The following is a 23,909-nucleotide window of genomic DNA, read 5'->3' as shown; positions in this document are numbered from 1 at the left end:
AGGCCATGACTATGATGTGTTTGTCCATGGAAATGGTGGCCACCTGCATGGAGCATCAAATGCCCCAATCGAACGAATCTGCCCCTGCACAGGTGCAGGAGGAGCAGGTCTTTGATTAGGGCCCTCACAGGCTCCAAAACCCAGAGGACATCCACCAAAAGTGTCGAAGCAGTCAGAGCAGGGAAGTGAACAGCCTGCCTCTACCTCTGCTGAAGCCACAGGGGTGCACATCGTAGGAGTGTAGAAATAGAAAGAAGACACAATTGTCGATGCACAAGGGTATGCACATGAGTGTGTTATAAATTGTTAGATGGTTAACTTTCTGTTGAGGTTATGAGCCATGTAAAATTATTACTTTGCACCACTTTCCCGTCTTGTCCATTTACCTGCTGCCTGGTAAGTGGCCTTGACAGTTGGAGTGAATGGCAAGATATTACTTAACCTCAAGCAATGGGTGTGCGCGACAGCAATGGTTTGGCTATTTTAGGACTGCTTTGTGGTTGGGAGTTGGATTCAGCGATGAGCTCTGTGGAAAAGGCTGGGAAATTATTCTGTTTAAAATTATTGCAGTATAACCTGGTTCTGTCTCCCGACACCAGGCTGACAGTTAGTAATTATTTACAGTACCTCACATAAAAGTGTCTGTTGATCGTGTGGGCACACTGCGGCGGGAAATTTAAATCGCTGATCTCCCGAGCTGATGGAGGAAGTGCTTGGGATAGGAACCCCTGATATTGGGAGACTCCCAGTAATTCCGGGAGGGTTGGGAACCCGAAGAGTGGTGCCAGGCCCTTTATTGGCATATACAAGGAACTTACACCTTGCTAAAAAAAAATGGAGCAACCCAATGCCGGGTTGATTTTTGTTTCCAGCGTTCTTCCAGTGCATGACATTGGATGGCAACATTTTGCCCTTTTGCGTCCATTTTACACCTTTAACGTAAGTTTTTGTAGTTGCAAAGTCAGTCGTTGATGCCTCAGCAAGAGTCAACAGGTGCACTTAGCAAAGCATGTTGTTTACCATACCTGGCTGGGTTTATAAGAGAAGATTTTGCAAGATCCCATGTGATCCCTGCCAACTGCATGCAAAATTTATCCTTATAATTTGTATCCTAATAATATGGCTAAATTGATGCCTCTATTAAATTTAAAGCTTAGTGAGTCCCTAGTATGCAGGAGAAATGGATCAGAATTTATGGTTGGTTTAAAGTTTTATATATCATGCTCTTGGCTCTTGAGTTGTACAAACTATCTCAATTAAAAACTTCCAGCCATATTTTGGCCAACAGGAATGCAATACAACACGGGGAATACAATTTAATTCTTTTCTCGCCCCAGAGATATCAAGAACTGATCATGACACGGATTGATATATTAATTATAGCGACTTTATTTCAGCACTTAAGCAAAAACAATGAAGCCAGGACTGTCGACATAATCACCACAAACAAAACAATAATTTGATTTCAAAATTACAGCAGCACAACAGCATTCAACTGGGTTCAACTTAAAAGAAAGTCTAAGAGGAATACCTTTTGTTCAAATAATTCCCTCTTTTTCCTTCGAAATCTCTGCACTCCCACAATTCTGGTCTCTTGCGCATCCCGAGTTTAATCATTTCATCATTGGCAGCCGTGCCTTCAGCTGCCTAGGCCCAAGGCTCTGGATTTTCCTCCCTAAACCTTTCCACTTCTCTATCTCTCTTTCCTCCTTTAAGATGCTCCTTAAAACCTACCTCTTTGACCAAGCTCTGTCTTAATATCTCTTTATGTGGCTCAGTGTCCAATTTTGTTTGATAACACTCCTGTGAAGTGCCTTGGGATGTTTTACTTTGTTAACGGCGCTGTATAAATGCAAGCTGTTGTTGTTTTTATTGAATTATGATTTAAACTTCAATTTAGTTGACTTTTTATGTTGAAAATGTCAATCCTCCTGCCTCAAGTAAGGCATGCTACCCTGCTCATGTGCTCTGGTGGCATCTCCTGGGGGGATTTTAAATGTCAGCGGGTTTCCGACTGGAAACTGCTGGTTTTAGTTCATATCCCTGCTGCCTGCTGTAATATTAGGCCACGGCAATTTTAACCACTAAGCCTCATGCTGCTGATCCCCTTCCCACCCAATCCCAAATGGAATTGGCTGCTGACCATCCGAAAGTCAGGCAGACAAAGGCCACCCGCCAACACTCAAGTACATGTAGGGAAGGGGCTTCTGGGAGGGTCTCGCTTTATGGGGGGATTTCGAGGAAGTGAGCAGTCTTGGTAGTAGAAATTGAGGTGACATTGAAGAACATCTCTGGGTCGAACAGAAGAGAAAAGTAGCCTACAGGCCCCACAAAGGAAAGGAAAAAATCTTATCTGAAGGGCCTCTTCAGCTTCTCAATCCTTTACACACATGTCTTCAGGTGGAGGTAATGCCACATCAGCTTCCCCACTTCAGCTAAAATCACATGTTGGGGCCTGATGATGTAATCGGAGCCCAATTAGCATTTGTGAATTAGGACCCCGCTGGCTTTGGGTGGGTGGCTTAACTGCCTGTCCAGAAGCGTCTGTTAAAATCAGAAATGATCCAGACGGCTTTCTGGTGGCCACATAATCCAGGCCATTTTAACTGCCCACCCACTTGGTTTTTGCCAGGCAAGTAGAGTTAAAATCACCCCCCTGCCCCACTCCCTCCGTGTTTCCCAGCAAAAAAACTGTTACATAAACTCCAAGTTAATGTCTTTCATCCATAAATAAAATGAAAAGTATTTCCCCGAAACTTTCCTTTTCCTTTTAGCATAACATAACTCAGGATGAGGATTACAGTATATCAGCTGGGTTCAACTTATAATGGTAACCAATTTCAAAGATTCCAATATTTAATTGGCAGAGTTAACATTTATAGTCTACATTGCAAGGTAGCATTGATCGGCTTCCAGTATTAAGCCACTTTTACATTGCTGCTATTGTAGGTTAGATTCTAAGAACCATGAATTAGCTCGGTTGTTTTCATTTATATTGTTAGATCTAGGTCCCTTATCCTAGCAGCTAATTGGTAGACAAAAACTGGTTAACACCAGGATCATGGAGCTAGATTTAGTAGTATCGGTGCCAGTACCTGCCTCGCAGAAGCTCCAAGAAGCTGAACTAAAGCAGCTTTAGAAATTATAATTACCAAGTTTATTTTTCCAATATAAACCTCCTTGCATCTGCACTATCAGTAGGAGTATTAGTGGAATAGCAGACTGATACTGATAGTTTGGTCTGAAGGATTCAATTATACATAATGCTACTGGCATAAGACTAGAGAAAGAAAACGCTCTACATGGTTTTTATTGCTTATTCATTCCTCTTCTAAGTACCATCTTAAGCGATGCATTAGCCTCAATTGAAAGAATTAATCCTCTATTTCAGCCCATAGTTCAAGTATATCCTGCAATTACCCTCCCCGTTGGCAATGCAGAGATGTTCAATATATTTCTCCCTTGCAACAGTATTCCATCTTATTGTTTGGTAAACCCCATTGTAATTAGCAATTTAAATGGGTTAGATTACCATCAGCCATAATCACAATACATGTTTAGAAATTCAGAATGTGTACAAATATAATAGCAAAGCTAATACAGGTTGAACCTCTCTTATCTGGCACTCTCGGGACCTGGCCTGTTCTGGATAAGGGATTTTTCCGGACGAGGGGTGGTCATGTTAAATTGGATGGTACAGGTGGTACTGAGCAAGGGGATATCGGGGCTGGCTGGCTTGGGGCTGGGAGTGCGGCAGAGAGATCGTGGAGGGGGTGGGTGGGGGCGATGGATCGCGGGGTCAAGCCAGCGATTGCGGGAGTCAGCAGCGAGGAAGGACTTCAATTTGTTCATGTCGGAGTTCTGCACATGCGCCACCCGGTGGCCGGGAATGGTGCCAGACGAGAGGTGGTTCTGGATAAGGGAGTCCCAGATAAGGGAGGTTCAACCTATAGTTACAGAATCAGACGATTGATACTTACGGATAAATATCAAGCATCTTTAGTACAACTAATAAAATTGCACTAACGTACGTAACGGAAAGTAAGAAATATATTACTCTTTTGGAAACGACTCTGGATTCCTCAATCAGTAAGTCTTGCAGGTTTTCTGCGCATCATCTTAGCTGCACCGCCAGTCGGCATTCGAAAGTTCTGAATAATCAAACTGACAAACGTGAAAAATCAGCTTATCTGTAACAGAAATAGAACAAATAAACCGTAATCATTACTGATTGTTTGAAATGTTCAAATGAATCCACTCTGCAACTCACAATTTCTTTACTGCACCCTCTTTTCATTTTCCCTGTAACTAAGCCTTGACTGTTTATTATGTATCATTTGAATACAATACCACCGTCTGCTATTGGGTGCAGATATTTCAACCTGATAGAAAGATAGCCACCGACAGTCTAACAGTTAAGGTTTTTCCAGCTAGGGAGGAATTTCTTTATCTTTGTGGTGTTCAAACTGTGATTAAAATAGAACACTCTAGGGTAAATTTTCTGATTGAGCCTCCAGTTGGGCATTAGTCAGGCAGTACATTATTAGCATCCACTGAACAATTACTGTACTGACCTTCGCTGATTTTCCCGAGTCAGCTTTATTTACATAGTGTGATAAGCCTCCAGCCCAGACTGAAGAGGCAGGAAATCAGTATATTCAGCCTTTAAAGGGCTTCTTACAAGGGGTAACGGGTAAACATAAAAATAAATGGCTGCATCCGGGACTAAACATATTTGTAGCAACTACAAAGGCTGCTAATATTTCTAATATATATTTCAGACTTTACAGAGTCTGTTTGGGTAACAAAATACCAAGCAAAACACAATGGCGGGTACAATCATGTGGAGGTTGAAAACCAAGATGGTAATTTTAACCCTGCCCCCACATAACGGGCAGGTGCGAGTCAGGGAGAAGGGATAAATTAGTACAACTGTGAAACCCAATCCTAACCCGCTGTAAATGTGCCGACTTCCGGTTTAACTGCAGTGGGTTTGGAGGTGCCCAAGTAACACGCTCTGGAGGGGCGGGTAAGTGATTATAATATTTAAATGAGGATTCATTCATCAGATTATGGGAGCCATTTGAATTTAACAACTGTGAGCCAGGTTTCCCAGGGCTCAGGAAACCCGGCAGCTGAAGGGAGGCTGGAGCGGCCAGATCCAACAGGTAAGTGCTTTTCCAGCACTACTTGTGAGCCAGAAGGAGCAGGAGTGCTTTCCCCCAGCACCTCCCCCAGCCACCACCCCCCCCGCCTCCAAGCAAATGTTCTGCTGCAATCTCTCCCTCCCCACGATTGTCTGACCCTCCTGCGATCTTTAGACACCCTTTGTGATCTCTCCCCTCCCGCGATCTCTCCTCCCTCCGCTGTGATCTCTCTACCCCCGTGATCTCTCCCTTGCTCCTCGCTGCTACACTCCGAGCACCCCCACCAACCTCAGCTCTTCTCCAATTACCAGGGTCCGTGCCCAGCGGGTTGTACCGCAAGCATTCCTGCTCAGCAGCCATCCCTCCTCTCAATCTGGCCAGCTGCCGGGTGGGAAACAGAGTTTTTAAAAAAATCTAATGAGATTCTGCCGTTAAATTCAGCAGGACCTCAACCTTCCTGGTTTTTCTGGGTTTCCCAGCCAGAGATAGGTGATCCCGCTCCCTCCCCTCCTTCTCGTAAATATCAGGGCCCAAGTCTCCATTTCAGGCTATCCTCTCCAATGAACAGATTGCAATGAAGCAGAGGAAAATGGCTTGAGGCAGCAGTTGACCATTACAGCAACTGGTAGTGCCAGTATATATTACACGTTGGCCTTTATTGCAACGGGGATCGTGTATAAAAGTAGGGAAGTCTTGCTACAACTTTACAGGGCGTTGGTGTGACCACATCTATAGTGCTGCATGCAATTTTGCTCTCCTTATTTAAGGAGGGATATACTTGCATTGGAGGCAGTTCAGAGAAGGTTCACTAGGTTGATTCCTGGGATGAAGGGGTTGTCTTACGAGGAAAGGTTGAACAGGTTGGGATTGTACTCATTGGAGTTTAGAAGAATGAGAGGTGATTTTATTGAAAGATATAAAATTCTGAGGGTGCTTGACAGGGTAGATGCAAAGAGGATGTTTCCCTTCGTGGGGGAATCTAAAACTAGGGGACCTAGTGTCAAAATACGGGGTCGCCCATTTAAGACAGAGATGGAGGAATTTCTTCTCTCAGAGGGTTGTGAATCTTTGGAATTTACTACCCCAGAGAGTTGTGGAGGCTGGGCCATTGAATATATTCAAGGCTGAGATAGACAGATTCTTGAACTACAGGGGATTCAAGGGTTATGGGGACCAGGCAGGAAAGTGGAGTTGAGGCCAAGATCAGATCAGCCGTGATCTTATTGAATGGCGGAGCAGGCTCGAGGGGCCATATGGCTTACTCCTGCTCCTTTTTCTTATGTTCTTATATACTCTTTCAGCAGATGGAACAGCTCTCATCGAGCTGTCTGCTGACCCAATGACTGCGTAACCAGTTCTGCACCATCATTGCCAGATACCTGTGTCTGTACATGTAGATAGGAGGGAAGCAGTAGGTGAGTGCAGTTTGCCTTTGGTGAAGTCTAACCAGCTTGATAGCCTCCCTTGCTCCTCTTCTTGCTTCAAAAAACTTAAGTAAAGAGTGATTCTCACTGAGAAACCCATTGTCCCAATATCGTGGATGTGTCAAAAAAGTGCCAGAACACTTGACAAAAATCCTCATGACCAATTAAGTGGAAATAGGATAGTAACACAAATGATCATTTCCATAACCAGCACACCCTCGCCGTCCTGGATGTCCATTTTAAATGGAAGGGTAGCTTACTGAATGCCATGCCAGTGAAAAATCCTGGAGATTGCCCAGATATCTAAATAGTGTCATTGGAGGCTAATTGTAATATAAGTAGCTGTAAACATGGACACTTGTGTTGCTAGTTCAAACCCCGATTGGGAAATTAAATGGATGATATGTGAATGGAAATCCTGTGGGACAGATTTTCATCCAGCAAATTGCATTTATATAGCGCCTTTAACATAGAAAAGCTTCTCTAAGCGCTTCACAGAGGTGTAAGGAAAATGGATTACGAACCAAAGAGGGACACTTTAGATGAGATGATCAAAAGTTTGGTGCCTTTTAGATAGGATATTAAAGGAGGAAAAGGAGGTGGAGCAGCAGAGCAAAGTTCCAGAGAGTGAGACCTAGGCAGCTGAAGGCACGTCCGCTAATGATGGAGCAAAGGGAGGAGAGGATGCACAGGAGATGAAAATCAGAGGAACAGAGAGTGGGAGGGGTGTTGTATGGATGGAGGAGGTGACAGAGCTTGGGAGGGGTAAGGCCATGAAGGGATTTCAAGAATGGGAATTTTATAATTTTAGCTGCTGGGGTGGCCAGAGGCCAAAGTAAGTGAGCAGGGATGGTTGTGATGAGTGAACCAAACTTGGTGTGGGATTGAATACAAGAAGCAGAGTTTTGAGATAGTAGAGGATGCAAGACTGACCAAGAGAGCATTGACTGAGTCTGGAGGTGAGAAAAGCACAAATAAGGGGCTCAGTGGCACATGGGCTGAGATAAAAATAGAGGTGGACGAAGTTACGGAGGAGGCAGTCTTTGTGTTCGAGTGGATGCAAGGTTGGAAACTCAGTTCGGGGTCAAACAGAGGGCTAACATTGCCAACAGTCTGGTTTGGTATAAGACAGTGGATGGGGATAGATTTTGTGGTGTAAAGTTTGTGGTGGGGGCCAAAGACGATGGCTCCAGTCTTCTGAATCTTCAGCCAAAGGAAGTTACACTTCATCTAAGACTTGTCAGACAAGCAGCACAGAGGCCGTGGAAGAATCAAGAAAGATGGTGGAGAGGTAGAGCTGGGTGTTATCATATTACAGCTGGAAGCTGCCCCCATCTCTGCGGATATTGTCAAGGGGCAGTATGCATCTATTTATCTACTTGGTTATGCTCACATTATGTCTGTTAATTATAGTTAGTCCCACTTCCTATAGCATTCTTGCAACAGCAAAAACGTCTTACAAATATTGCTGTAACCGTACAAGACACAGCTCCCATGACTGTGTGATCTGTATTGCTTCCATTTTATTGTACAAAGTGCATGGGTAAGCTCATTTATTTATTCAATCATTTCAAATAGTGTCACTCCTGTAGACTTGCTGATAGTGGATCTAACCATCAATATAAGTGCAAGTTTGACATTCCAATCCATTCCATTGGAGGTCATATATTTCCTCAAGATGTTTACCCCTGTTCAGCTTGCATACAAAACCTAACCCGAAGATTGGAGATGATACGCAATGTAGATATTCTTTTTCATTTTTGCTGTATTCCTAATTTAGTGTATCAACTCTGCCTCTGTCAGATTCTGTTCTCATTGGCAATCTCTAACAGAGGCAGAATTAATGCATTGTTTCTCTTCCCAATTGCTGGAGGCTATCGAGGGGTTGAGTGATTTCCACATGTGCCCTTATGAACTTTTCCACAACCCCAGGACCTGGTCAACTCCTTCAGATTTATGGTCCAAATTGTTGTATGCCTTCAATACTATCACTTTATGGTAGAAATTCCATATGGTTTAAAAGTATAGTCCACGTCTGTGTGTATCATTGGAACCACTGTCCTTCCATCATGACCAAAGCACTTGTATTCCAGCATTCCTTAACAGTACATGCCTCAGGCCTTCATGCTGTTTTGGCCAAGTTTTTACTGGCAATAGAATGTTTTCTACGTAATTTAAATTTTCTGAGTCCTCTGCCAAATTCAGAAATATATTAAGTTCTGCAGTTAAATGGCATAACCAAAGGGATAGCTATTGCATGTGTACTGTCTGCTGTTGAAGAAAAGGCCATCTTGAAATGATATAATCTAATATTCCAAAATTCATTTGGCACATCCAGTTTTATGCAATATTTTGTTTCAGGGAAACTGGCTAAATTCTCATCGATGTGGGGCATCGGCCAACAAGCCAATGGAACTTGCCGGTTCTGTTGTCTATATGGGAAATGTTGAATTAAAACTGCACTCTCAGACAATCTTATATTCCAAACATATATCTAAGCTATATTGGATTGGATTGTAGGCTACTTTTGGAATTTTATATCACACATTTTGGTCACCTTACTTAAGGAAGGATATACTAGCTTTGGAAGGGGTACAGAGACGATTCATTAGGCTGATTCCAGAAATGAGGGAGTTATCTTATGATGATAGATTGAGTAGACTGGGTCTTTACTCGTTGGAGTTCAGAAGGATGAGGGGTGATCTTATAGAAACATTTTAAATCATGAAAGGGATAGACAAGACAGAGGCAGAGAGGTGGTTTCCACTGGTAGGAGAGACTAGAACTAGGAGGCACAGCCTCAAAATACGGAGGAGCCAATTTAAAACCGAGTTGAGAAAGAATTTCTTCTCCCAGAGGGTTGTGAATCTGTGGAATTCTCTGCCCAAGGAAGCAGTTGAGGCTAGCTCATTGAATGTTTTCAAGTCAAAGATAGATAGATTTTTTAACCAATAAGGGAATTAAGGGTTACGGGGAGAGGGCAGGTAAGTGGAGCTGAGTCCACGACCAGATCAGCCATGGTCTTGTTGAGTGGCGGAGCAGGCTCGAGGGTCTAGATGGCCTACTCCTGTTCCTAATTCTTATATTCTTATGTTCTTATGTATAAGGGAAAGATTCGGTTGGATTTGTTGGTATTTCGACTACCAATGCTGTAGCTGGCCTCCCTTAAATGTTAAGAGTCTCTTTCAAAGATATCTTAGAACATAAGAACATAAGAATTAGGAGCAGGAGTAGGCCATTCGGCCCCTTGAGCCTGCTCCACCATTCAATAAGATTATGGCTGATCTTCTACCTTAACTCCACTTTCCTGCACTATCCCCATATCCCTTGATTTCCTTAATATCTAAAAATCTAGCAACTCTGTTCTGAATATAGTCAAATACTGAGCCTCCACAACCCTCTGGGGGGTAGAGAATTCCAAAGATTCACTACCTTCTGAGTGAAGAAGTTTCTCCTCATCTCAGTCCTAAATGGCCGACCTCTTATTCTGAGACTAGACTCCTCAGCCAGAGGAAACATCCTCCCTGCATCTACCCTGTCAAGTCCTGAAGAATTTTGTATGTTTCAATGAGATAAGAACATAAGAAATAGGAGCAGGAGTAGGCCATTTGGCCCCTTGAGCCTGCTCCGCCATTTAATAAGATTATGGCTGATCTTACCATGGACTCAGCTCCACTTCCCTGGCTGCTCCCCATTACAGGGCCCAGAAGTGTGGAGGCCCAGAAGCAGCACGAGCCAGCCCACACTGCGATATGTGTGCGCGCTAGGTCCGGGCAGCAGAGCAGGTCTCCAGTCATCCTGGTTAACCCTTGCCACTGGATAAAGGCCTAGCTCTGTCGAGCCCGTGTGGTGGCTGGTGTGCAACGGTCACCACACGTTAAAACAATTCACGCACAGGCACCTTCCACCCCCTCAACTGGAGTTCAGGACTGGAACATTGGGTCCCTCATTGAAACACCTGTGAACTCGTGGAAGCAAGTCATCCTCGCTCGAGGGACCACCTATGATGATGATTCCCTTATCGTTCAAAAATCTGCCTTAAATATATTCAATGACCCAGGCTCCACAGCTCTCTGGGGCAGAGAATTCCACAGATTTACAACCCTGAGAGAAGAAATTCCTCCTCATGTCAGTTTTAAATGGGCAGCCCCTTATTCTGCGACTATGGGCTCGTTTCCCTAACCTGTTTTTCTGGCGCCCTCACATGAGGTGCGCCGCTTTTGTCCGCCTCTAAGCGCGTCGAAAAAAGATGTCCATATTCTGGTCGCTCCCCAGCCTCTCCTCGGTCATGGCGTAGCGTGGCCCAGTGGATTGGGGGCGGAGCCCGGTCCCAGCGCTGAAAACAATGCTGGGATCTCTGCACATGCGCGCTAGAGTCTGCGCGCATGTGCAGTAGCTCCTGGCAGGCCATTTCTGCAAACGTGCGCTGCAAGCTGTGTGGGAGGGGTCCGAAGCACGCCGATCCTAGCCCTGGCTGAATGGGCTCCCTCATCGGTGGCCCGCTGCGTTCCCTAAGGTAGGACTTCTATTTTTTATTTGTTATTTACTGATTGATTTTGGTGCTTTAGGTGCAGGGTTCCTTCTATTTTATTTGTTAATTAATTGCTTATTACTTTTTGTGCTTTGTTTGGTGCTTGGTGGTGCTTTAAATGTAATTACTTGCGCCGATTCCTTAACTCTAGATAAGGTTTTTCTGTGCAGACAGAAGTGGCAACATACAATGGCCTAAGTTAGTTTGGAGCAACTATTTGCTGGCCAAACGCCTAAAACAGGGGTAAGTGGCTGGGAACGCCCTCTTTGGAGAAAAAAAAATGAACTAAAAAAAAAGCCTAACTAACTCACTTACACTGGCGCAAATTAAATGGCCAGAATTGCAACTAAAAAGATAGTCCAGAAAAATCAAGTTGCTCCAAAAAAAGAGCAACTCCTGGGGAAACTTAGGCCTTATGTCCCGTAGTTTTAGTTTCTCCTATGAGTGGAAATATCCTCTCTGCATCCACCTTGTCGAGCCCCTCAATATCTTATATGTTTCCATAAGATCGCCTCTCATTCTTCCGAACTCCAATGAGTATAGGCCCAACCTACTCAACCTATCTTCATAAATCAACCCCCTTATCTCCGGAATCAACCTAGTGAACCTTCTCTGAACAGCCTCCAATGCAAGTATATCCTTCCTTAAATACGGAGACCAAAACTGTATGCAGTACTCTAGGTGTGGCCTCACTAATACCCTATACAGTTGTAGCAGGACTGCCCCCTTGCAATAAAGGCCAACATTCCATTTGCCTTCCTGATTATTTGCTATACCTGCATACTAACTTTTTGTGTTTCATGCACAAGAACCCCCAGGTCCCTCTGTACTGCAGCACTTTGCAATTTTTCTCCATTTATATTATAATTTGCTTTTCTATTTTTCACCTCTCATTCTTCTAAACTCTAGAGAATATAAGCCTAGTCTACTCAATTTGTCCTCATAGGACAATCCCCCCATCCCAAGAATCTTACCATCCCAGTCTGGTGAACCTTGGTTGCACTCCCTCAATGGTAAGTATATCCATTCTTAAGTAAGGAGACCAAAACTATACACAATACTCCAGGTGCGATGTCACCAGGGCCCTATATAATTGCAGTAAAACGTCTTTACTCATATTCAAACCATTTGCTTTCTTAATTGCTTGCTGTACCTGCATGTTAACTTTCAGTGATTCGTGTACAAGGACACCTAGGTCCCTCTGAACACCAACATTTCCCAAACTTTCACCATTTAAAAATACTCTTCTTTTCTATTTTTCCTACCAAAGTGGATAACTTCACATTTCTCCATATTATATTCCATTTACCATGTTCTTGCCCATTCACTTAGCCTGTCTATACCCCCTTGAAGCATCTTTGCATCATCCTCACAACTTACATTCCCACCTAGCTTTGTATCATCAACAAACTTGGATTATATTACATTTGCTCCCCTCATCTAAATCAGTGATATAGATTGTGAATAGCTGGGGCCCACGCACTGATCCTTATGGCACCCCAATAGTTACAGCCTGCCAACCTGAAAATGACCCATTTATTTCTACTCTGTGTTTTCTGTCCGTTAACCAATCCTCAATCCATGCTAGTCTATTACCCCCAATCCCATGAGCCCTCATTTTGTTTAATGACCTCTTTTGTGACACATTATCGAATGCCTTCTGAAAATCCAAATACACCAGATCCACTGGTCCCCCCTTATCTATTCTGCTAGTTACAACCTCAAAAAATGCTAAAAAAGTTTGTCAAACATGATTTCCCATTCATAAATCCATGTTGACACTGCCCAATCCTGTTATTATTTTCTAAATGCCCTGTTACCACGTCCTTAATAATAGATTCTAGCATTTTCCCAACTACATATACTCATGTGTATCAGTATGTGATGCCTTTTCCATTGTTCTGCCATTCTTAATGCATTGTCAACCTTAATCTGTTCTTTAATCTGATCTTCAAATCTAGCATATGATATCATCCTCTCAGCTCCATTCCTGTCTTGAAACTCTTCATTCTCTTCTTTCTTTTTCACATCAACAGCATTCACTTTCAACTGTGACTGTTAACTTTGAATTGTAGCACCTGAATTTTCTTAGTTAGGGTAAGTTTTGCTCTAGATCTCCGTTTTCAGCAGGTTGCGCGTTGCTACCCTCATCCTGTTCCTCTGAGTATTTGTGACTCCAACTCTTTCAAGTAAAATGTCACAGCTACAGGATGTGGTATAACCTCTTTCTTGCTATTGGAAGTTCAATTGTTTCTTTTGAGAGTGAGCTCTTCCAGGTTGTCTATCATGGGTAGTAAATAATCCGGCACGGGTAAGAACTTCATTCTCAGCACAGTCCTCCAATTTAGTTGGTAAAGTTCCTTAGTCTTCTGTTCCGACCTTTGGCTCTCGATCTCTCTGTACAAAAGGATAAGAGGACTAATCAAAGATTCAGTGTATTTGTTATTTATGTTATTTCTGATCCTGAGTCTATCACGCATTTGCAGTCCATAACTCGGATTTTTTTTACCCTCACATGGAATCTCACTGCTCTTAATATTGTCTGTTTACATCCGTGTGATCATTTCTCATCTTCCTTCACGTTTCTTCCATAAAATATTCGCCAAATGTCACTTATTCAGAAGTCCTCCTCAAATGCGGCTGCCCCCAAAAGTTTGTCATCATCCTTCGCGTGCTTCCCGACGCCATGCAAGTTGTGATCCTGACCAACGGATCCACCACAGACCCAATTCACATTCGGACCAGGGTCAAGCAAGGCTGTGTCATTGCACTAACGCTCTTCTCGATCTTCCTTGCTGCAATGCTCCATCAGTAAGCTCCCCGCTGGAGTGGAGCTAATCTACAGAACAAATGGGAAGCTGCTCAACCTCCGCGGCCTCCAGGCCAGATCCAAGGTCGTCCCATCCTCTGTCACTGATTATAGTACGCAGACGATGCCTGTATCTGCGCACACTCGAAGGTCGAACTCCAAGCCATCATCAACACCTTCACCAAAGTGTACGAGAGCATGGGCCTTACACTAAACATCTGTAAGACAAAGGTCCTCTACCAACCTGCCTCCGTATTGCAGCACTACTCCCCGATTATCAAAATCCACAACGAGGCCTTAGACAATGTGGACCATTTTCCATACCTTTGGAGCCTACTGTCAAAAGGGGCAGACATCGATGATGAAGTCCAACACTGCCTTCAGTGTGCCAGTGCAGCCTTCGGTCGCCTGAGGAAGAGAGTGTTTGAAGCCCAGGACCTCAAACCAGGCAACAAGCTCATGGTCTACAGAGCAATAGTGATACCCGCCCTCTTATATGCCTCAGAGACATGGACTATGTACAGCAGGCATCTCAAAGTGCTGGAGAAGTACCACCAACGCTGCCTCCACAAGATCCTGCAAATCCACTGGGAGGATAGACGCACCAATGTCAGCGTTCTCGCGCGGACCAACATCCCCAGCATTGAAGCACTGACCACGCTCGATCAACTCCGTTGGGCGGGCCACTTCGTCCGCATGCTCGATACGAGACTCTCAAAACAAGCACTCTACTGGGAGCTCTGACACAACAAGCCACCCGCAAGTGGGCGGAGGAAACGCTTCAAGGACACCCTCAAAGCCTCCTTGAAAAAGTGCAACATCCCCACCAACACCTGGGAATCCCTGGCCCAAGACCGCTCAAAGTGGAGGAAAAGCATCCAGGAAGGCGCCGAACACCTTGAGTCTCTACGCCGAGAGCAAGCTGAAGCCAAGCGTAAACAGCGGAAGGAGCGTACGGCAACCCAGGCACCGCACCTACCCATTCCTTCAACCACCGTCTGCCCCACCTGTGACAGAGACTGTAGTTCCCACATAGGACTCATCAGTCACATGAGAACTCATTTTTAGTGTGGTAGCAAGTCATCCTCGACTCCACTTGTCACATTCCACCAATCAGAGAATGACTTGGGCTTGTTATAATGTGACTTCCTTCCTCTTTCCATTTTTCTCATTGCAGCCTGGTTATCTTTGTCCAGTTGGCCTGGCTGTTGGTTCTGGTTTTGCCTCTTCTCTTGATAAGAATTTATATTTTGGCACTGCTGGTTTGTTTAGTTGCATTTCTATGAGCTGTAACTTCTGTTTCCTAGGGAATCTGTACCTCCTGAAATAAAATTCTTATTCTCAGCTCCAAGTATCCCCAAATCAGTATTCCAATTATTTTGATTTTCCTTGTAGCCTTGGCTACTAAGAACTTTTTCATGGGAATTGCCCTGATTCTGTGATTGATTATTTGAATTATTGATTGTCCTACAACCCTGGTTATCCATATTGCCTCTTGATTGTGAAGGTTTTGGTACTCTGCCTCTCTCTATGTAATAATGCAGGTGCAATGGAAATGGTATATATGTCAACTGATGGAATTATTTCCTGTTATTGAGTCATTCCTATGACAACCACACAGCAGCCATGCTTCATGAGTTTTCTCCATGATGGCATTGCTGGAGGAATCCTCACTAATTTGGAACAGGGTTTTTTGTGAACATTGGAGAGCAGGTTACTGCAGAATACCCTAGCAACATCTTTCTCCTCCTCAGCTCTGGCTATATATCCCTTGCTGCAAAATATATGTGATCAAGCAAAAGGTTTATAGTTAAAGATGCTTGGGTATTCAATCCTGTTTTGTTTTGCATAGATTGCTGTTAAGACTGCCTCACTCAACTATTAACTCCATTACATATTCCCTTTAGCAACTCACATATCTCTGAATGTGTCTGCTATTGGTGACTTGTTCGACCCATGTTTGTGCCATAGGGGCCATATGAGAGATGAAAATCCATTTGGTTTCACAGGCCTAGATGTGAGTTAAATGTAATTAAATGTTCAGAAATAGAGGTTGTGAAATACTGTGGAATTAATATTTGGAGATCCCTTTTTACATGGATCTTCTCTGTGAGAAACATCAGCTTCTGGTAGGTCATGTCATTTCCTTAATATAAGCAGAACTATGTAGACATAGAAACATAGAAAATAGGAGCAGCAGTAGGCCATTCGGCCCTTCGAGTCTGCACCGCCATTCAATATGATCATGGCTGATCCTCTATCTCAACACCATATTCCCGCTTTTTCCCCATACCCCTTGATGGCTTTTGTTTCGAGAAATCTATCTATCTCCCTTTTAAATATATTCAGTGACTTGACCTCCACAGCCTTCTGTGGTAGAGAATTCCACAGGGTTCACCACCCTCCTGAGTGAAAACATTTCTTCTCATCTTGGTCCTAAATTTCCTACCCCATATTCTGAGAATGTGACCCCTCGTTCTAGACTTCCCAGCCAGGGGAAACATCCTCCCCGCATCCAATCTATCCAACCCAGTCAGAATTTTATACATTTCAATAAGAAACCCCTCTCATTCTTCCAAACTCTAGTGAATACAGGCCTAGTCGACCCAATCTCTCCTCATACGACAGAGCTGCCATCCCAGGAATCAGTCTGGTGAACCTTCGCTACACTCCCTCTCTGGCAAGTATATCCTTTCTTAGGTAAGGAGACCAAAACTGCACACAATACTCTCACCAAGGCCCTGTATAACTGTAGTAAGACATCCTTGCTCCTGTACTCAAATCCTCTTGCAATGAAAGCCAACATACCATTTGCCTTCCTAACTGCTTGCTGCACCTGCATGTTTGCTTTCAATGACTGGTGTAAAAGGACACCCAGGTACATCGACACTTACCAAGCCATCACCATTTAAATAATACTTTGTCCTTTTGTTTTTCCTACCAAAGTGGATAACTTCACATTTATCTACGTTCTACTGCAACTGTCATGTTTTTGCCCACTCACTCAACCTATCTAAATCGTCTTGCATCGTCTTTGCATCATCCTGACAACTGTGTTTGTGTTGTCAGCAAACTTGGAAATATTACATTTGGTTCCCTCATCCAAATCATTTACATATACTGTGAATAGCTGGGGCCCAAACACTGATCCCTGTGGTACCCCACTAGTCACTGCCTGCCATCCTGAAAAAGACCCGTTTATTTCTACTCTCTGTTTCCTGTCAGTTAACCAATTTTCAATCCATGCCAATACATTAACCCCAATCCTATGTACTTTAATTTTGCACACTAACCTCTTATGTGGGACTTTATCAAAGGCCTTCTGAAAATCCAAATACACTATATCCACTGATTCTCCTTTATCTATTCTATCAGTTACATCCTCAAAAAAATCCAGTAGGTTTGTCAAACATGATTTTCCTTTCATAAATCCATGTTGACTTTGTTTAATCCCGTAGATATTATCTAAGTGTGCCGTTATCGCACCCTTTATAATAGACTCCAGCATTTTCCCTACTACTGATGTCAGGCTAACCGGTTTGTAGTTCCCCGTTTTCTTTCTCCCTCCTTTTTTCAATAGTGGGGCGTTATATTTGCCACCCTGCAATCTGCAGGAACAGTTCTATAATCTATAGAATTTTGGAAGATGACAACCAATGCATCTACTATTTCCATGGCTACCTCTTTTAGTACTCTGGGATACAGATCATCAGGTCCTGGGGATTTATCTGCCTTCAATCCCATTAATTTCTCCAGCACTATTTTCTTACTCTAATCATTTCCTCTAATTCCTCTTGCTCACTAGACCCTTGATTCTCTAGCATTTCTGGAACATTATTTTGTGTCCTCTTCCGTGAAAACAGGACCGAAGTATTTATTTAACTGTTCTGCCATTTCCTTGTTCCCCATTACAAATTCTCCCGTTTCTGTCTGTAAAGGACCTACATTTGTCTTCACTAATCTTTTTCTTTTTACGTACTTGTAGAAATTTTTGCAGTCGGTTTTTATGTGCTTTGCAAGTTTACGCTCATACTCTATTTTTCCCCTCTTAATCAATCTTTGGCCCTTTTTTGCTGAATTCTAAACTGCTCCCAATCCTCAGGCTTGCTACATTTTCTGGTAACTTTGTATAACTCCTCTTTGGATCTAATACTATCCTTAATTTATTTTGTTAGCCATGGTTGGGCCTTTTTTCCTTTTGTGATTTTACGCCAGAAAAGAATGTATAACTGCTGCAATTCATGCATTCGTTCCTTAAATATTAGCCATTGCCTATCCACCATCATGCCTTTTAATGAATCTTCCCAATCTATCATAGCCAATTAATTCCTCCTACCTTCGTAGTTTCCTTTCTTTAGATTTAGGACCCGAGTATTGGTGCCAGTGCCCCATGAATCGAAACCCACTTCTCCCACACCAACCTCTGAGCCACACATTCAGCTCCTTGATTCTATTGACCCTATGCCAATTTGCTCGTGGCTCAGGTAACAATGCAGAGATTATTACCTTTGTGGTTCTGCTTTTCAATTTAGTCCCTAGCTGTTCAAACTCTCTCAGCAGAACCTCTTTCTTAGTCCTACCTATGTCATTGGTGCCTACGTGTACCACGACAACTGAATCCTCCCCCTCCCACTCCAAGTTCTTCTCCAGCCCGGTGGAGAACATCTGTTTTGAGAATTAAAACGTCCTCACTCTACTGCTGGACAGACAGGACATATGAGTCAGTCAAGGTATGGTTTTAATGTGCTAAATCTGATGCTTACATCATCAAGATACATCTTAACCAGGTAGTTCACATCATTAATACAGAAGCAAAATATTGCAGCTGCTGGAAATCTGAAACAAAAACAGAAAATGCTGGAAATACTCAGCAGGTCAGGCAGCATCAGAACTGGAAAAAGTTAGAGATATAACAAGCAAGTAGAGGCAGTGAAAAGGGGGAGGGGAGGAAAGAACAAAAGGGAACGTCTGTGATAGGATGCAAGGTAGGAGAGATGAAATGACAAAAGGGATGATGGTGCAAGACATAAGGAGATGGTAATGGGGCAAATAAAGAAACAAAAGATGAGTATAAAGGGGGTGTCAAAGGGAATAGCAGAATCAGCACCAACAGCTGCCATCTGAAAAAATGGGGGCAGTGGTTATTGTGTATCTGTAAAGCATGCACTCCCATGTTCCGCCACCAGGGAGCGCATCCCCTGAAGTCCCAAGGGATCCCAGCATCTCTTGGGAGCACTGTATATAAGCCGGCTCCTAAGGCCTGTTCCTCACTCTGGAGTGTCTTAATAAAGACTGAGGTCACTGTTACTTTAACCTCCCTGTGTGCGGTCTCATCTGTGTTAGGAATACAACAGCTGGCGACAAAGATACGAATCCAACGCAAAGATGCAGCAAACTGTGGGCATCCTGGAGAAGTTCTCGGAGGGTGAGGACTGGGAAGCCTATGTCAAACGGCTAGACCAGTACTTTGTAGCCAACGAGCTGGACGGAGAAGGAAGCGCTGCAAAAAGGAGAGTGGTCCTCCTCATGGTCTGCGGGGCACCAACCTACAGCCTCATGAAGAATCTTCTGGCTCCGGTGAAACCCACAGATAAGTCGTATGAGGAGCTATGTACACTGGTTCAGGAGCATCTTAACCCGAGGGAGAGCGTGTTGATGGCGAGGTATCGGTTCTACACGTGCCAGCGATCGTAAGGTCAGAAAGTGGCGAGCTACGTCGCCGAGCTAAGGCGACTTGCAGAACAATGTGAGTTTGATGGCTACCTGGAGCAGATGCTCAGAGACCTTTTTGTACTGGGCATTAGCCACGAGACCATCCTATGAAAACTTTTGACTGTAGAGATACCAATCCTCAGTAAGGCCATTGCGATAGCACAGGCGTTTATGTCCACCAGTGATAACACCAAACAAATCTCTCAGCACACAAGCGCTAGCAATGTTCATAAATTAACTGGAACTGTGTTTGTGAGCAGAAATGTACAGGGCAGAAACCACAAGTCTGCAACTGCCAGCAGGCCTCAGGTGACCCAGATGACTCAGAGTCCGCAACAAAGGATGAATGCAAGGCAATTCACACCTTGTTGGTGTTGTCGAGTGTCGAGGCTTCCATTCAGCCCATTCAGATGAGCTGCAAGCTCTGCAAAACCTGCTAACCACCATGTAGCAGAGGAAGATCGGTCCATGGCGGATCAAAGCAATTTCGAGCCTCAGAGAAAGGAGGCAGATGCTGAAGTACATGGGGTGCACACATTTTCGACGAAATGTCCACCTATAATGCTAAATGTAAAATTGAATGGCTTACCCGTAGCCATGGAATTGGATGGACACTGGCGCTAGCCAATCCATCATGAGTAAAAGGATGTTTGAGAGACTGTAGTGCAACAAGGCACTCAGACCAGCCCTGAGCCCTATCCACATGAAACTGAGAATGTACACCAAAGAGCTCATCACTGTGCTGGGCAGTGCCATGGTCAAGGACACCTACGAGGGCACGGTGCACGAACTGCCACTCTGGATTGTCCCGGGCGATGGCCCCACACTGCTTGGAAGGAGCTGGCTGGGCAAAATCCGCTGGAACTGGGATGACATCCGAGCGCTATCACATGTCGATGAGGCCTCATGTACCCAGGTCCCAGGTTCTTAAAAAATTTCTTTCCCTTTTTGAGCCAGGCATTGGAGACTTTTGGTCCCAGAGGCACGACCCATTCACCACAAGGCGCGAGCGGTACCTCACATGATGAGGGAGAGAGTGGAAATCGAGCTGGACGGCGAGGGTATCATCTCCCCAGTGGAATTCAGCAAGTGGGCCAGCCTGATTGTTCCAGTACTCAAAAGTGATGGCACGGTCAGGATTTGCGGCGATTATAAAGTAACTATTAATCATTTCTTGCTACAGGACCAATACCCGCTACCTAAGGCAGATGACCTATTTGCGACGCTGGCAGGAGGCAAGACGTTCACCAAGCTCGACCTGACTTCAGCCTACATGACGCAGGAGCTGGAGGAGTCTTCGAAGGGCCTTACCTGTATCAACACGCACAAGGGACTGTTCATCTACAACAGATGCCCGTTTGGAATTCGGTCGGCTGCAGCGATCTTCCAGAGAAACATGGAGAGCCTACTCAAGTCGGTACCACACACGGTGGTTTTTCAAGACGACATATTGGTCACGGGTCGGGACACCGTCGAGCACCTACAAAACCTAGAGGAGGCCCTCCAGCGACTGGATCGCATAGGGCTGCAGCTGAAGAGGTCGAAATGCGTCTTCATGGCAACAGAAGTGGAGTTTTTGGGGAGAAAGATCGCGGCGGTCGGCATTCGGCCCACAGACACCAAGACAGAGGCTATCAGGAACGCGCCCAGGCCACGGAACATCACGGAGCTGCGGTCGTTCCTGGGGCTCCTCAACTATTTTAGTAACTTCCTACCGGGGTTAAGCACCCTCTTAGAGCCCCTACATATGCTATTGCGTAAAGGTGAGAACTGGTTATGGGAAAAAAAACAAGTAATTGCTTTTGAGAAAGCCAGAAACATTTTATGCTCCAACAAGCCGCTTGTACTGTAAAACCCGTGTAAAAGACTTGTGCTAGCATGTGATGCGTCGTCGTACGGAGTCGGGTGTGTATTACAACAAGCTAATGTTGAGGAGATGTTGCAACCTGTCGCCTATGGCTCCAGGAGCTTGTCTAAGGCCGAGAGAGCCAACAGCATGATTGAGAAAGAGGCATTAACATGTGTGTTCGGGGTAAAGAAAATGCATCAGTATCTGTTTGGCCTCAAATTTGAGCTGGAAACCGATCACAAGCCCCTCATATCCCTGTTCGCTGAAAACAAGTGGATAAATACGGTGGTGGAAATGGCGCAGCCTGCAAACTTGTTGATGGTGGTGCAGCCCGCAGACTTGTTGATGGTCATGGAAGCGTTTAAAAATGATAAATCACCTGTCGCGGCCTGCCAGATTAGGACTTGGACCAGCCAAGATCCTCTGCTGTCCCTAGTAAAAAACTGTGTACTGCATGGGAGCTGGGCCAGCATCCCCATTGAAATGCAAGAGCTAATCAAGCCATTCCAGTGGCGAAAGGACAAGCTGTCCATTCAGGCAGACTGCCTGTTGTGGGGTAACCGCGTAGTGCTACCCAAAAAGGGGAGGGAGACGTTCATCTCGGATCTCCACAGCGCACACCCGGGTATAGTAATGATGAAAGCGATAGCCAGATCCCACGTGTGGTGGCCCGGTATCGACTCTGACTTAGAATCCTGTGTACGGCAATGCAGCGTGTGTGCTCAGTTGAGCAACGCGCCCAGAGAAGCACCACTAAGTCTATGGTTGAGGATCCATGTCGACTATGCCGGCCCGTTTCTCAGTAAAATGTTCCTGGTGGTGGTGTTTGCTTTTTCAAAATGGATTGAATGTGAAATAATGTCGGGAAGCACCGCCACCGCCACCATTGCAAGCCTGAGGGCCATGTTTGCCACCCACAGCCTGCCTGACATACTGGTCAGTGACAAGGGGTCATGTTTCACCAGTGCCGAATTTAAAGAATTCATGACCCACAATGAGATCAAACATGTCACCTCTTGATTGTCCCTTGTTAACTTCAACACACTGTAAGAACCACTTACACTGTTTGTCCGGGATTCTGCAGCTCTTCCGCTGAACTTGCATAAGATTGTAAATCCACCCCTTTACAATTACATTTAAAATCTGCTTAATTTTATGTATTACCTATAAACACGCATCTTTTATTTGTACCAGGTACTGATACAAGGTTGACAGATTTGTGACTAAAGCACCAATAAAATCCCAATTAATGTACTTTTAAAATGATGTTCTTGATCGTATTTGTAGATGGCGTCATATTACTTAGTGATAATATTATTTAAATATTTCTTTGTCACTCATATATAACTTTTATTATATTATTGTGGAGTAAAGATTCAACACCCACTTTGTTAAATTAAACTTCAAATTTAATGTGGCCAGGATCCCTTTAATGATCCGGCTGAAAATGTGTCGTGAATGATGTTACCAGACCCACTCTATTTCATTTGGCTGGGTAACGCGCTAGGAGGGCTTATTAGGCCCCATTAAGGTAAGTTCATTTTCTACAGCGGGATGGAGCCAGCAGTGGGGTCGCGGCCCGCCTGGGACACCAGGTGCACTGGACCCGCCAAGGTAAAGAAAACTACGGTCATTAATTATGTTTCTCTCTCCTCAAAAGCTGCCTGACCTGCTGAGTATTTCCGGTAGTTTTTGTTTTTAGTTCACATCATTATGTTTGTTCATCCTGGCATGGGGACCTCCCAATGAGCCTGATATTCACTTTGTCTCACTAAAACTAGAATAAACATTATCTGGCCTTACTGGTGCTGTTGTGTTCTTGCAATATGGCCACACTAGACTTTCTGGTGACCTTAAGTAGTCAGAACATTCTTTCTCACCCTGAGCAGATACTCTACGACATTCTCATTATTATTTGCTCAACAACAGTTCCAAGCTATGATATGAAACAAAAACAACTTGCATTTATATAGCATCTTTAACATAGGGAAACATTCAACAGAACTTCACAGGAATGTAATTAAGACAAAAACTGACACCAAGGCAAAGAAGAAGATATTAGGGCAGGTGAGAAAAAGCTTAATCAAAGAGGTACGTTTTAAGGAGGTCTTAAAGGAAGAGAGATGGAGACAGAGAGGTTTAGGAAGGGAATTCTATAGCTTAGGGTCTAGATGGTAGGGCGAAGGGAATGACCAGGATGGGGGCCAGGAAGGGAAGTCGGGTGGTCAGCAGTTTATTGGGAATAGATTCGAGAGTGCAGGTGGTGGGTGTCATGGACAAGATGAGCTCGGCGAGGTCTTGATGCGAGACAGGAGAGAAACTAGAGAAAGATGTGAGTTCAGGGATAGGGCAGAGAAGGGGCGAACCATGGCTTGGTGGGCAAGGGGAAGGGAGGGTTTGGCAAAGGCAGCTGAATGGATGGTCTCAGTCTTAGTGA

At 44.4% G+C, this 23,909-nt stretch overlaps 1 protein-coding gene across 1 annotated transcript in view; it reads right to left on the bottom strand.

Moving 5' to 3' along the window:
- Positions 1 to 1,365: 1,365 nt before the first annotated feature.
- The window catches only part of LOC139248560 (protein MGARP-like), a 59,409-nt gene continuing 36,865 nt past the window's right edge, over positions 1,366 to 23,909 (bottom strand). Inside the window, exon 7 of the mRNA XM_070872154.1 lies at positions 1,366 to 4,190. The gene's annotated coding sequence lies outside the window, so the exon portion shown is untranslated. The remainder of the gene's footprint in view (positions 4,191 to 23,909) is intronic.

The sequence above is a fragment of the Pristiophorus japonicus genome, chromosome 2 (genome assembly GCF_044704955.1).
Source record: "Pristiophorus japonicus isolate sPriJap1 chromosome 2, sPriJap1.hap1, whole genome shotgun sequence".
Taxonomy (NCBI): Eukaryota; Metazoa; Chordata; class Chondrichthyes; family Pristiophoridae; genus Pristiophorus; species Pristiophorus japonicus.
Note: the sequence above shows the minus strand (reverse complement) of the source record. Positions and strands in the feature narration are given on the sequence as shown.